Genomic DNA, 13,987 nt, shown 5'->3' on the forward strand with positions numbered 1-13,987 from the left:
GACTGCTTAATTTACTCACAAAAAATTATACGAAAGTATAGATTTATGCGTAAACTTTAAACATTTACTTCAAAAGTGCTCAATACGTAGGTAGAGCTAATTAGTAATTTATTAAATATACATGGCGATTAAGCTACACTAAATATTCCGCATTTCATCCACTCTAGGACTCCTCGCCTGAGGAGTCCTAGAGTGGATTAATCGCCATATATATTTTATAAATTACTAATATATATATATATATATATATATATATATATATATATCCACACCTATACATATGCGCCTTTTAGTGTTAGAGGCATGCACACACTAGTAATACAACCAACAAGTTACTGGAATTTTGGTTGGAACATCTATTACTAGTCCATCATTATTACACCGGATAATAAAATAAGTATTAATCTTATATGACTGGCGCAATCATCCAAGACCCACCCATCGCTGCAATGTCACATTCCTTTACCAATTTTCGAAATATTTCAATATAATGTGCCTCATCGAGATATATACTCTCAGACATCCCGATTAGCACTTAATCCTTACCCCTTCCTGTGTGTGTGTGTGTGTGTGTGTGTGTGTGTGTGTTTGCGTATATATCTGTGTGTGTGTGTTTTATTTTACTTGATCGATTATTAAGAGATTAAGGGCATCACTGCCGGGGCTAACACTTAATTTTGTAAGGATTGGTATTCATATTCGAGGGCTCTTTTTAGAATAGATGTTGTTCCCTTTATGGCTGCTATCTGTATTTCATTACAGCTTGGTCTTACAGGGATTGTTTCCATGTACTACTTGGGATTCTTTTTCACTGTCAGTTGCTCCTTTCACAACCGGTATAATGTCTATTTCTTCCAGAGACCATGTCATCCTCAAATCATTCTATAATCCTGATACTTGGTTATCTTTTCACGTTCAGCTGTGTGTGTGTTTGCGGATATTGAGGCAGATTTAAAACCAACAGCGTCTTAATATATTTAACTGTTTTTAAAAAAATAAAATGCATAATAATTACAGAATAGATGAACAAAAATCTCTAAAAGTTATTAATAACTAGCGGTGGGTGCCCGGCGTTGCCTAAATGTATGTATTCATAAAAAGCAAAAGCAGTATGCATTCATAAAAAATGTCAAAACTGAACCAAAACTGAAAGTGAATTCCCGTCAAGCACGGATTGGACAAGACCGGCAATTATGGGTGTCAGCCGAGCAGCGTCGTAACAGACGCAGAGTACGTCTAAAAAAACAAAATAAAACAAACCGAAAAGTCAAATCCCAATGCAAATAAACCCCAAAAAAGAAACTTGAAGACACCTACCTTGTAAAATTCCAATATGTTTAATATATTTTAGTATGTAATTTTTCGGATGTTTTTTTTTTTTTTTTTTTGCCAAATATTTAATCATATTTTTTTTTGTATTTTTGTGTTAATTTTCCAATTCGTTTCGTTTCGTAGATTATAAATATCGGTTACATACGGTATTTATCGCTGTCATAGTAGCTTTCCAGTTAAGAAAATAAATAATGAATAAGTAACTAATCTAATAAGAATTTACCCCTCAACCTTAGTATCACCTTAAAAGTATCTATGAACATAGCCGACGCAAGGAGATATAACTAAAATAAGGAAATATAAAGTCGAGTGTCTACTTAAAACTAACTGTAAACATAACCGAAAGGAAAAAGAAAATTAATAAATTAAGGGAACTATAAAGTGGAGTAATCGTATGAACATATATAGAACACTCGATGGTGGCACCGATGATTGCCGGTGTCGCCCACTCCATGCCTGACCGTGAATCAGTCGCAGATGGTAAAGAAAAAAATAACTCATGAAACACAGAGAAAATAAAAATCCATGGTAGAAAAGAAAGGAACGTTGCATAAATACAGTTGGATACGCAAGTAATAGTTGTCGACTGTAAGAGTTTGTCGTAAAACATGGAATCCATGGTTAGTTCGTTTCGTTTATTTTTTTTTTAATAAACGCGATTTTCTGTGTAAACTCTAAACGATAATGAGAATAAAAAAACAATAAAATAAAAACCAAATAAGGAAAAGATGGCGTAAGTACCCATTGGATTAGGTAATAAAAGAAAAAGAAATAAAAAGAAAAGAAAATGTAATAAGTAACCGTTAGAATAGCTGGATACCAATCCACATTTTTAAAGAACTACGAACGCAAACCGGTGTTTCTCGTAATTTTCTTCTGTAGACAGTCAAGTCCGGTGTAAATGTGTGGCGGTGGAAGGAGGAATCTAATAGAGAGAGAAGAGTTTACTACTTCCTATAATCCACCTCAGATATTTTGCTGCAGCTCGTATGCAATAGGTTTTCATGTAATGTCTCGATTTTTAATTCTATTAAGGTCAAACTCAGACGAGAAAAATGAGTTCATTTTGTTTATATAGAGAAGAAAAAATGTACACCGTATTATCACTAATAAAAAAGTAAAATTAACTACCTATTATAACAATTTAAAAACTTTCTTTTATCATAATGGCTAATTCCTTCCCATCTACAGAGTCACTTGGTAAGACTAAACTTGTATATGCATTAAGATGCCCATTATGAGACTGAGCCATCGAGAGAAACATACCATAGGAATGACTACGGCGACAATGTCTAGGAGACTTACATTGCATCGTTCTGAACAAATCACCGCACACACCAGAATTCCGTTATCTTGTCTCAGTTTAGAAAGCTTTTAATTGATAATACTAACTTTCTAAAACAAATAAATACTTGAAAGCTATACTAATAACAAAAATGAAATATTGAAAGCTATACTAATAACAACGAAAAAGCTTACATTAGAAAAATAGACTTTACTAATAGCATTAAACTTTTGAAGTGTTCATAAAAAACAATAATTATAACCAATGAAAATTAAGCTCCCGTAAATATAAATAGTAAAAATGGAACCAGTGTAATTAATCTCCGGAGATGAACTTAAGACTTTAAAGTACTTGGAAAATTAAAGTTATGGTTATTACATAAGCCAGTTTCCACCTGACGTGAAGATTACAATACGAAAAATGGAAAAGAATCCAATGTAAAATTAATCGACTAAAACATCTATGCAATTAAATGAATTATGCATGAGAGAAAGAATGCTGTCAAATACACATATCCACGTATATATATATATATATATATATATATATATAGAGAGAGAGAGAGAGAGAGAGAGAGAGAGAGAGAGAAAGAGAGAGAGAGAGAAAGAGAGAGAGAGAGAGAAAGAGAGAGAGAGAGAAAGAGAGAGAGAGAGAGAAAGAGAGAGAGAGAGAAAGAGAGAGAGAGAGAAAGAGAGAGAGAGCGAGAGAGATATATAAAAATAACTAACCGAGTTATGTGTTCATCAACGTTTCGTCTTTATTTCGAGGTTTCATCGAAATATGGAGGAAATGCTGATGAACATATGGGTCGGTTTGTTCTTTATTTCTTTATTTTGTCTGAATACTAATTCCATTATACTCTCTCTCATATCTATAAAATAAAGCTGAATGTGTTTGTGTGTGTGTCTGGTCATGAAAAGGCTCCTATATGTTTGACTATTATAGAAAACTGACCTCATATAATGATAGATGTATCGAGACACAGGAATTGGTAGGTTTAATCTGGCAGAACGGTGGGTCATTAAAATTGCGGTGTCTGCGTTCGTGCCTGGTCCACAAAGTATGGAAACAAAAAAATTAAAAAGAATGTTTACAAGTGTGTTTGATATAGATGTACATAAGAATAATTAAATTAAATATCATTGGTATAATAAAATTGTTGGGCCTCCATAGAATGGAAATAGGCACAAACTTTAATACAGACTTTGTATATCTATCTATGCAAGTATACTTTGATAATTATGTTTCAGTTTGAAGAAATATGGTATAATAAAAATTATGGAATGTTCGTTCGTGACTGACCTCGATAGAATGGAAATATGTCACAAAGTTTAACAAGGTTTTATAATATAGATCACCATAAAATTGTGAAAAGTGTTTCAGTGTGAACAAGTATGGTATAATAAATTATGGGGTTTGTCTATTTTATTTTGACTTTTATCATATTTTGGTTTGGTTTTGATACACCCAAATTCGAAGCCATCTCTGTAGGACCCTTCCTTTTCATAACCTATCATACTTTCATAAATCAGAGTCCATTTTCTGTAGGCTGTTTTTGAACCCAGTCAACGACGGGTACTTTTGTTTATATATATATATATATATATATATATATATATATATATATATATATATATATATATATATATATATATATCTAGTGGGGAAATAGGTTATAGTTGTTGTAACAAGCAAAGTGCCTTTTTGAAAGTCCGACAAGGGGAGTCCATCGATTGGAACTCAGAATAGCACTTGCTATGTAAATAACGATAGAACAGAGACAGGCTCACAATGTCTCTTCAGTTGGAAAAAAAGGTTAGCGGGAAGACAAAAGAGTATCGCCTACTAGGTTTTAAAGCTGGTATCATAGTGTATCCAGGCAGGATACGGCATGCATGGCAGCCCCTACCCATATGTGTCAATAGTACTCCATCTTAGTACGTATTTCGCTCTTATGCAGCTAGAGGGTTGGGTTGGCAGTGAGGTATCTACTAAAAGCGGTTGAATAATCCAATCATTGTTCCAGCGATCTTGTCAACATATTTGGTGTATGCGTTGCATTTCACATCTGGAGTGAAATTCAGCCCCAAAAGCTTGTCAAATCATGGGGCTTTCCCTAAGAAACGAACTATTCATTCTGATTGGGCCCTGGTGTGTCCGTTTGCTGTAACAAATTTATTAGCAAGGTTTTACTTTCCCGAATGCATTGTTTCCAACTCTATCATTAAACTTACAAGTTCCTGAAGCAAATCTGCTACGCTACCGGCAAAGCTACAGATTCCACGTGTAATACCTTATGGTTAAAATCGATGCTGCAAAATAAAAATCTCCTCTTTTAATAACTGGTAGCACTCATTTACATATAAATTGAGACACCGTTACTGCATAAGATCGCCAGAATATAAAAAGAATCATGTAGCCTTGTTTTCTTTATCCTTTTTGTCTGCCGCCTGACACCACACGCTACAAACTTCAGGTTTGAACCAATTCTCCAAACATTAAATCAAACCATGTATCTGTTATTAATTAATCTTTGTTTTTAATTCCTTTTTTTAAATATATATTTTACTACAATTTACAAGAAACAAGGCACAGTGTCAATTAGACGTAACTGGCTACTATTTGGGATAAAATATGCAAGGACACTATGTAAGGAGTTGAACAGCGAAATACCTATTCACATTACCTTTGAGCTTCATAATGTCAGTACAGCCAAGCAAGCAATAAACGGGGAGGGAATTCCAACGAATAGCAGTTCTAGGAATTAAAAAAAAATTGTTAGAACAGAACGCTTTCCAGAATTTCTGTATTTTTACGATGTGGCAGTTGGATTTCCATGTTTGTCTATTAAGTCGAGGGTATTTATCTCGAGGCGTTACAAGTGCTTAGATTTCGTTGGAGCACATTCCATTAAAATACATGTGAAACAGGCACAAAGACAACATTTAGACGATGGGAAACGAGTTGAATTTTCGTTGATGGTATTTTCGGACCTTGTCTAAGAGCGACAGACTAGTTGCAGATGCGTCAGTCTACACGTGGCAATAATTCTTCGTGGGCGAGTGGTTGTTACGTAGCAACATAGGATTTTAAAGCCTCGTTAAGATTTAATTACCACCGTCGATTTTTGACAATTTTCGAAACATGTAATATACATTTGATCCTCGCAACATCATAATTTGCTTACTTAATATATTAAATTTTAGATGTCTGTCTGTCTGTCCGTCTCGACATTTTCAAACTATCTCCACCGAAACCAAAAGTCGCTGAGGGGTGCTAAGGGCTTCAAATGATTGCATTTTAGCATGAATGGTATATTTTATGGGTATTGAGCCAGTTAAAATTGTGTTTAAAGCGTCTAAAGAACGAGTCAAAATTGTAAGAAATCCTTAAATATTGGACATTAATCTAATTTCTTTATTAATTTTTAATCGTTTTATATACGTGTCACGTCGATATAGTGGTAACGTCACCTGCTTTCAATGCTAAAATTTCGGTTTCCATACTTGCTGATGGCAACTAAATTATTTCTTTTTTTTTACTTTTGAACTCGCTACTCTGTAATAATATATCCAAAATCTGGACAAATAAAATATTATAAGTGTATTTTACGCCCAGGCAGAGTTATTTCCCCGTTAGTATGTACATAAAACTATCATAGACTCTTAAACATTCAGTATTATATTGCTATACATATGCGATGATTGACCAATTTTCTATGATTTAACATTACAATAAACGGCTACAACCTGAATTGGAATACACGCTACTAAAGCCTGATTATAACAGCCGGTAAATTTTTAAAAAATCAATCTGAATATGAGGACACTTTAGAAAAATTATATGCATTAAAATTATGTTTTAAACTCGAAAAATTCCCCAACTAACATGAATCGAACCTCAGTTTTTGAGTGACATATGATATTCTAGGAGTAAGGAAATCAGAACCCCATAGTTGATTTGCCAAATAAAGAATGTTATTATTAAGGACTGTCGTGTGTCTATAGATACAAGAATGTCCACAGTTTGATGCCAGTATAGATACTGTACACACGATTAGTTGCAAAGGAGCTGCTAGAAAGGACTTGACCTGCCTTCGTAGAGTCCAAAATAGACTTCGTAGCCTCGTAAGAGATGTCCTTTTCTCTTCCTTGCAACCTCTATCTCACAGAAGAGATGTTGCGAGTTTGTCTCTGATGTATCGTCATTTTCATGGAAAGTGTTCGACTGAGCTTCAATCTATGCCCCCCTCGCCAAACTTTCACAAGAAACACTCGTCTAGCTGTAAACACTATCAATAATTCCCCTCACTCTTTATCTGTGCCTAAACCTAAACGTAGATTCCATGAACAGAGTTTCTTTCTCAGAACTGCACGCCTGTGGAATTGTCTTCCGTTTTCCTGCTTTCCGGCTGACTACAATATGGTTGTGTTCAAGTCTAACGTAAATAAGTTCTTGATGAGCCGTTCCATATAGGTTATCAAATTTACCAAATTTTCATTACTAATGATTACTATATTGTCCAATTTCTAATGTACACTCTTAAACCCTTATCCTTGAGTGGCCTCTTGGCCTTGATAATGTGGTGATGACTATGTAAAAAAAAAAACTGGAGATGCGGAAGATTTTCGTGCAGTTTGTCGCAAAGGTGAAGTCCATTACTCCATACTTGTCACAGCCTATTTTACCAAGATGGGCATCAAAGCTGTTCATCACCATTCCTGCAGTTCAGACTTTACTCGCTGTGACTAAAGAAAGCCTTAGATGCTGTCGTTCTGAGAAATTGATGAGATGAAAGAGGCTGTGACAAGCAGATCATTGGCATGCTCACACAAGAGGTTTTCCCTGGAAGCTTACAGAAGTTTTGGAGTGGTACAACAAGTGTATTGTAGCAAGAGAACATTGCATCGACGGAGACATAAATTTCATGTGTGCATATAGGGAATTTATTGAAAGAACGTTGTACACACACAGCAGGCCTATATCTAATTTATATATATATATATATATATATTATCTAGTCTAGATCTCTGACTACGTAAGCCCTCGGAAAAGTGGCACAACTGAAATATCTATGCACATGTGAAGACAATAACGTCCGTATAAAGATATATATACTAGCCGGTCAGCCCAGCTTTGTACTGTTAATTACTTGCCTTATGTGTGAATAGCCTTTATGAAAAAAATTAAATGTTTAGACCCAATGTTGTCTGATTAATTTGGTAAAGACCGGAAAATTATATTTTTTTTTAAGATATAACCCTAATTTTGACTGCATAAAATGTATTGTTTTGGTCTAAAATCAACCTAAAACGTTTGTCCCATTTTCAAGTTACCTACATCTAAAATTTAAAGTGTTTGAACTCAACATTAACAAAGAGATTTTGTAGAATCGGCAAAAGTACTCTCTTTCAACTGTGACACCTTGGCAACCAAATTTTCGCCCCAACTCTGGTTAAAAAAGTGTCTACATGTCTGAATATGCTTTATGTAGTCTCAAAATTGGCTTTATAATGAATTATGTATCCCTACGAAATAAAGAAAGTAAATAGTAAGATAGTCAACAAATTGAAATTTGCAATATAGACAAAGCACAGAATTCTAGTATCGGCTAAATGATATACTCGCCAACTTGAAACACTCCTATCGAATCAAATTTAAAAAAAAACTCTTTATACAGAGGAATCATCATACTCCCTAACCAAAAAAAATCTATCAGCCAACGACTGTCAGAAAGAATTTTTTAAGCTTAGATGAATCTGACATTTCTTAAATTCGTTTAAAAACCAAAACAAGAAAGCATGAATCGAATTAATATGAAAAAAAATTACCTTACTCGAAAGAGTAAAAAAAAAAATAATAAAAACTACCGACCCCGGTGTACGCGGTGTTCTTAAAGGCGAATCAATTAAAATCAACACAACAAAGAAAATTTACGCCCATTATTACACTTCCCACCGAGCTGCTCACACATTACTTGAAGAGGTGTAGATGATTACACGAAACGTTAAAAAACAAAAATGTTAAAAAATAAACCATGGACAGAGAAGAAAGGTTCTTGAATCATCCATCCATACCTTCGACGTATATACAATAGACAGTGGACGGAACATTGAATAAATAAAAAAAAAATGCAGGTATAAAAACAACGAGGCTTTCTTTTGTCTCTAAAATGTCTTATATATATATATATATATATATATATATATATACACATATATACGACTCTGCCCAGTCTGTAAAGTGGTATGTAATGGATGGCTAGGACCATCCGATACATAACTGTGAAAATAAAAACTCCCTTAAAAAATATATTTGAAAGGTGGGCATCGAATATCGATTGTCCACCAGTCGAAGCGGCAAAATAATTACATCGTAAACAAAAAAACGGACGACGATTTTTTGTTTACAAAAGTGAAGGTTTGTGGGGAGACATATTTTTGGCTGAAACGTGACATTCCTTGCACTACAATAGAGGATCGGAATGTCATGTAAAGCTGGCACGATGTGACGAAGCACGTGTATAAACAAATTCAATAGTCGGGCAGCTGTAGAGAAATGGGTTACTGAGTCTCTGGGTTGGATGCAGCCAACGCATTTGTCAACAAAACTTAAAACGTGACCGGGAAATGCGTGATCCATTATCAATAACAGAGTTGATCGACCAGTGGAATGGAAAAAAAACGAACAAAAATCATGTCAATATAATGACGTGATTTTTGGAGTCCAGCAGAAGAAGTAGGTCTGAGGACCGTCGAAGAAGGTGCGATTGTCGACGGAAATCGCGTTCCTCCCCTCTGATCACTCAATGAAAGGAAAGCCAAGCCGCAGAAATGAACAATTAGATAAAATGCATGTAAGGCTTTAGTTAAAAATATATTTCTATATGAAAAGCAATCGTGACTTACGTCTTTCCTTCATGTTTTGAGTTACGCCTGATCGTTATGTGCATGTCAAAACTTTGTTTCACATACCGTCGTTGTTATGACAAGATCGACAATTGATAAGTCAGCTTGAATGAAAAAATGCCCGGTCAAGGGGGAAACAACTATGCCGTCTTAGCAGTTGCCATAACAACCGTTTAGCTCCGATCGTAAAGAAGTGACACTAGCGGACGATCATGGAAATTGACGGCTACTATGTTTTTGTTACAAATCTACTAACTACGACCGTTCCCAACCTGGGGCCCTGCGCAATGTAACAAAAGACAAACGATACCCCTAAGGGGCAATAGCGGGTGTAATTGTGAGGGACGTTTTGCGCAATCTCCCACCACAGCTCTCCTCTCTCGGCACGGCACTGTTTTAGTCCAGTGGAAAGGAGAAGATCAGGACGACAGGAAACAATGCCGAGATAAACCGAGAACACATACAGCACCTGGAAGTGCGAAATGGTCATATATTAAGTACTGGCCAGATTCAACGTTGCTTAAGTTCGGTGATCCAGCGGGAACTGGTGTGTCAACGTGATTATGGCATATATAATTATGCACAAATATATACACACCCATACATATAATACATACACACACACATATATATTTGGTTGTATCAAATTCGAATTTGGTGGTACCAAATCAAAGTTAAATATGATGAAAATAAAGATGCAATAGATAAACCCCATAATGTATTATACCATTCCTGTTAACACTGAAACAGTTATCACACTATTCTGTGGATCTATATTTAAAACACTTATTACAATAGTAGTGGATTTATATTAAAAAACCTTGTTAAACTTTCTGACATATTTCCATTCTATGGAGGTAAGATGCGAACGAACACCAAATAATTTTATTATACCATATTTCATCAAACTGAAACATAGTTATCAAAGAATAATTACGCAGATAAATATGAAATGTCTTTACTACAGTTTGTGCCTATCTCCCTTGAACGGAAGCCAGGTGACAACGCAGACCCCACAATGATATTATACCATGCTTATTTACGTAAAAACATAATTATTCAAGTATTCTACATAAACTTGTTTTTTAAATTTATAATTTTCTTTTATTTCTATACATTCTGGACCAGGCGCGAACACCGACCTCACAAATTAAATGAACAACCGTCCTGCAAGATAAAACATACCCTGTGTCTCGATACATATTCCATCATTATATGTAATCAATTTTTTTTTTAATAGTCAAACATATGGGAGACTATTCGTAACAGGAAACACACACAGACATTCAGCTTTATATTATAGATATATAGTGTATATATATACATACATATTGATATATATATACATATATATTGATATATATACATATATATTGATATATATACATATATATTGATATATATACATATATATTGATATATATATACATATATATTGATATATATATATACATATTGATATATATATATACATATTGATATATATATACATATTAATATATATATATATATATTGATATATATATATATACATATTGATATATATATATACATATTGATATATATATATATACATATTGATATATATATATATATATACATATTGATATATATATATATATATATATATAAATATTGATATATATATAAATATTGATATATATATATAAATATTGATATATATATATAAATATTGATATATATATATACATATTGATATATATATATATAAATATTGATATATATATACATATTGATATATATATATATATACATATTGATATATATATATACATATTGATATATATATATATATACATATTGATATATATATATACATATTGATATATATATATACATATTGATATATATATATACATATTGATATATATATATATACATATTGATATATATATACATATTGATATATATATACATATTGATATATATATATATACATATTGATATATATATATACATATTGATATATATATACATATTGATATATATATACATATTGATATATATACATATTGATATATATATACATATTGATATATATATATATACATATTGATATATATATATATACATATTGATATATATATATACATATTGATATATATATACATATTGATATATATATATACATATTGATATATATATATATACATATTGATATATATATACATATTGATATATATATACATATTGATATATATGTATACATATATTAATATAAATACATATAGATATATATATATAATTATATATATACACATATAGATATATGCACATATATTAATATATATACATATATTAATATATATACATATATTAATATATATACATATATTAATATATATACATATATTAATATGTATACATATATTAATATATATACATATATTAATATATATACATATATTAATATATATACATATATTAATATGTATACATATATTAATATATATACATATATTAATATATATATTTATATATACATATATATTGATATAAATACACATATATATACATATTTATATATATGTATATATACTTATATATATATGTATATATATTTATATATATATATATATATATATATATATATTTATATATATGTATATATATATATTTATATTTATATATATATTTATATATATGTATATATATTTATAAATATATATTTATATATATATTTATATATATATATTTATATATGTATATATATTTATATATATATATATATATATATATATATTCATATATATATTCATATATATGTATATATTTATATATAGGTATATATATACGTATATATATATGTGTGCATATATGTGTATATATGTGTATATATATATCTATATATATGTGTATATATGTATATATATCTATATATATGTATATATGTATCTATATATATATTTATATACATATTTATATATATGTATATATATATATATATTTATATATATGCATATATATGTTAATACATATATATATATTTATATATATATATATATGTATTTGTATATATATTTATATATATGTATATATATTTACGTATATATATATAATTATATATATATATCTTTATATATATATATGTATATATATTTATGTATATATATATATATAATTATATATATATCTTTATATATATATGTATATATATATTTATGTATATATATATAATTATATATATATGTGTATATATATTTATGTATATATATATATATATAATTATATATATATATTTATATATATGTGTATATATATTTATAATTATATATATATATTTATGTATATATATTTATGTATATATATATATAATTATATATATATATATATATTTATATATTTATGTATATATATATATATAATTATATATATATATATATATTTATATATATGTATATATATTTATGTATATATATATATATAATTATATATATTTATGTATATATATATATAATTATATATATATATATATATTTATATATATGTATATATATTTATGTATATATATATATAATTATATATATATATATATTTATATATATGTATATATATTTATGTATATATATATATAATTATATATATATATTTATATATATGTATATATATTTATGTGTATATATGTATATATATATATATATATATATATATATATATGAAATAAAATGGAGGTGGAAGGACCTGAATACTCAACGTTTCGCCCGATTTATACGGGCCTCTTCAGGAGGGATGGTCATTGACGAGAGAGTCGGAGGATTTGGGCCATATATAATGATGGGTGAAAGCAGCGTGTTTTCCTCATGTAAATTAGATGTCATATACACATATACTTTTTATGAGAGAAAATAAATCATAATAAACTGGTGATGTGGATTACGTCTAAAAGTTAAAAAAATCGTAGAGAGAAAAAAATTGCATCTTAAAATATAGCCGTTATAGATTAAGTAAATAAAATTACACGAGATTACGAGGGATGTTTTTTTTTTTAAATTAGAGATAATTGAATTGGGATAAAATAGCGCAGTAACTTAAAAGATGCCGTCTAAATATAAGAATCGGGCGAAACTTTGAGTATTCAGGTCCTTCCACCTCCATTTTATTTCATATCGTCGGATTTAATCCAGCTCAACAATCATTATATATATATATATATATATATATATATATATATATATATATATATATATATATATATATACACATATATTTATATATATATATATTTATACATATATTTATATATATATATATATATATATATATATCTATACATATTTTTATATATATATTTATACATATCTTTATATTTATATATATCTCTATATATACACACATACACCCACATATAAATATACACACACATCGATATATACACACTCACATATACACCCACACCCAAATATACACACACATATATACACACACATTATATATATATATA

General features: G+C 29.7%; 1 pseudogene; it reads left to right on the plus strand.

Annotated features, from left to right (window-relative positions):
- Nucleotides 1-1,748: 1,748 nt before the first annotated feature.
- Nucleotides 1,749-13,987, plus strand: part of LOC145266683 (uncharacterized) — a 25,545-nt pseudogene continuing 13,306 nt past the window's right edge.

The sequence above is a fragment of the Euprymna scolopes genome, chromosome 41 (assembly GCF_053919585.1).
Source record: "Euprymna scolopes isolate OS-2025 chromosome 41, ASM5391958v1, whole genome shotgun sequence".
In the NCBI taxonomy this organism is placed as follows: domain Eukaryota; kingdom Metazoa; phylum Mollusca; class Cephalopoda; order Sepiida; family Sepiolidae; genus Euprymna; species Euprymna scolopes.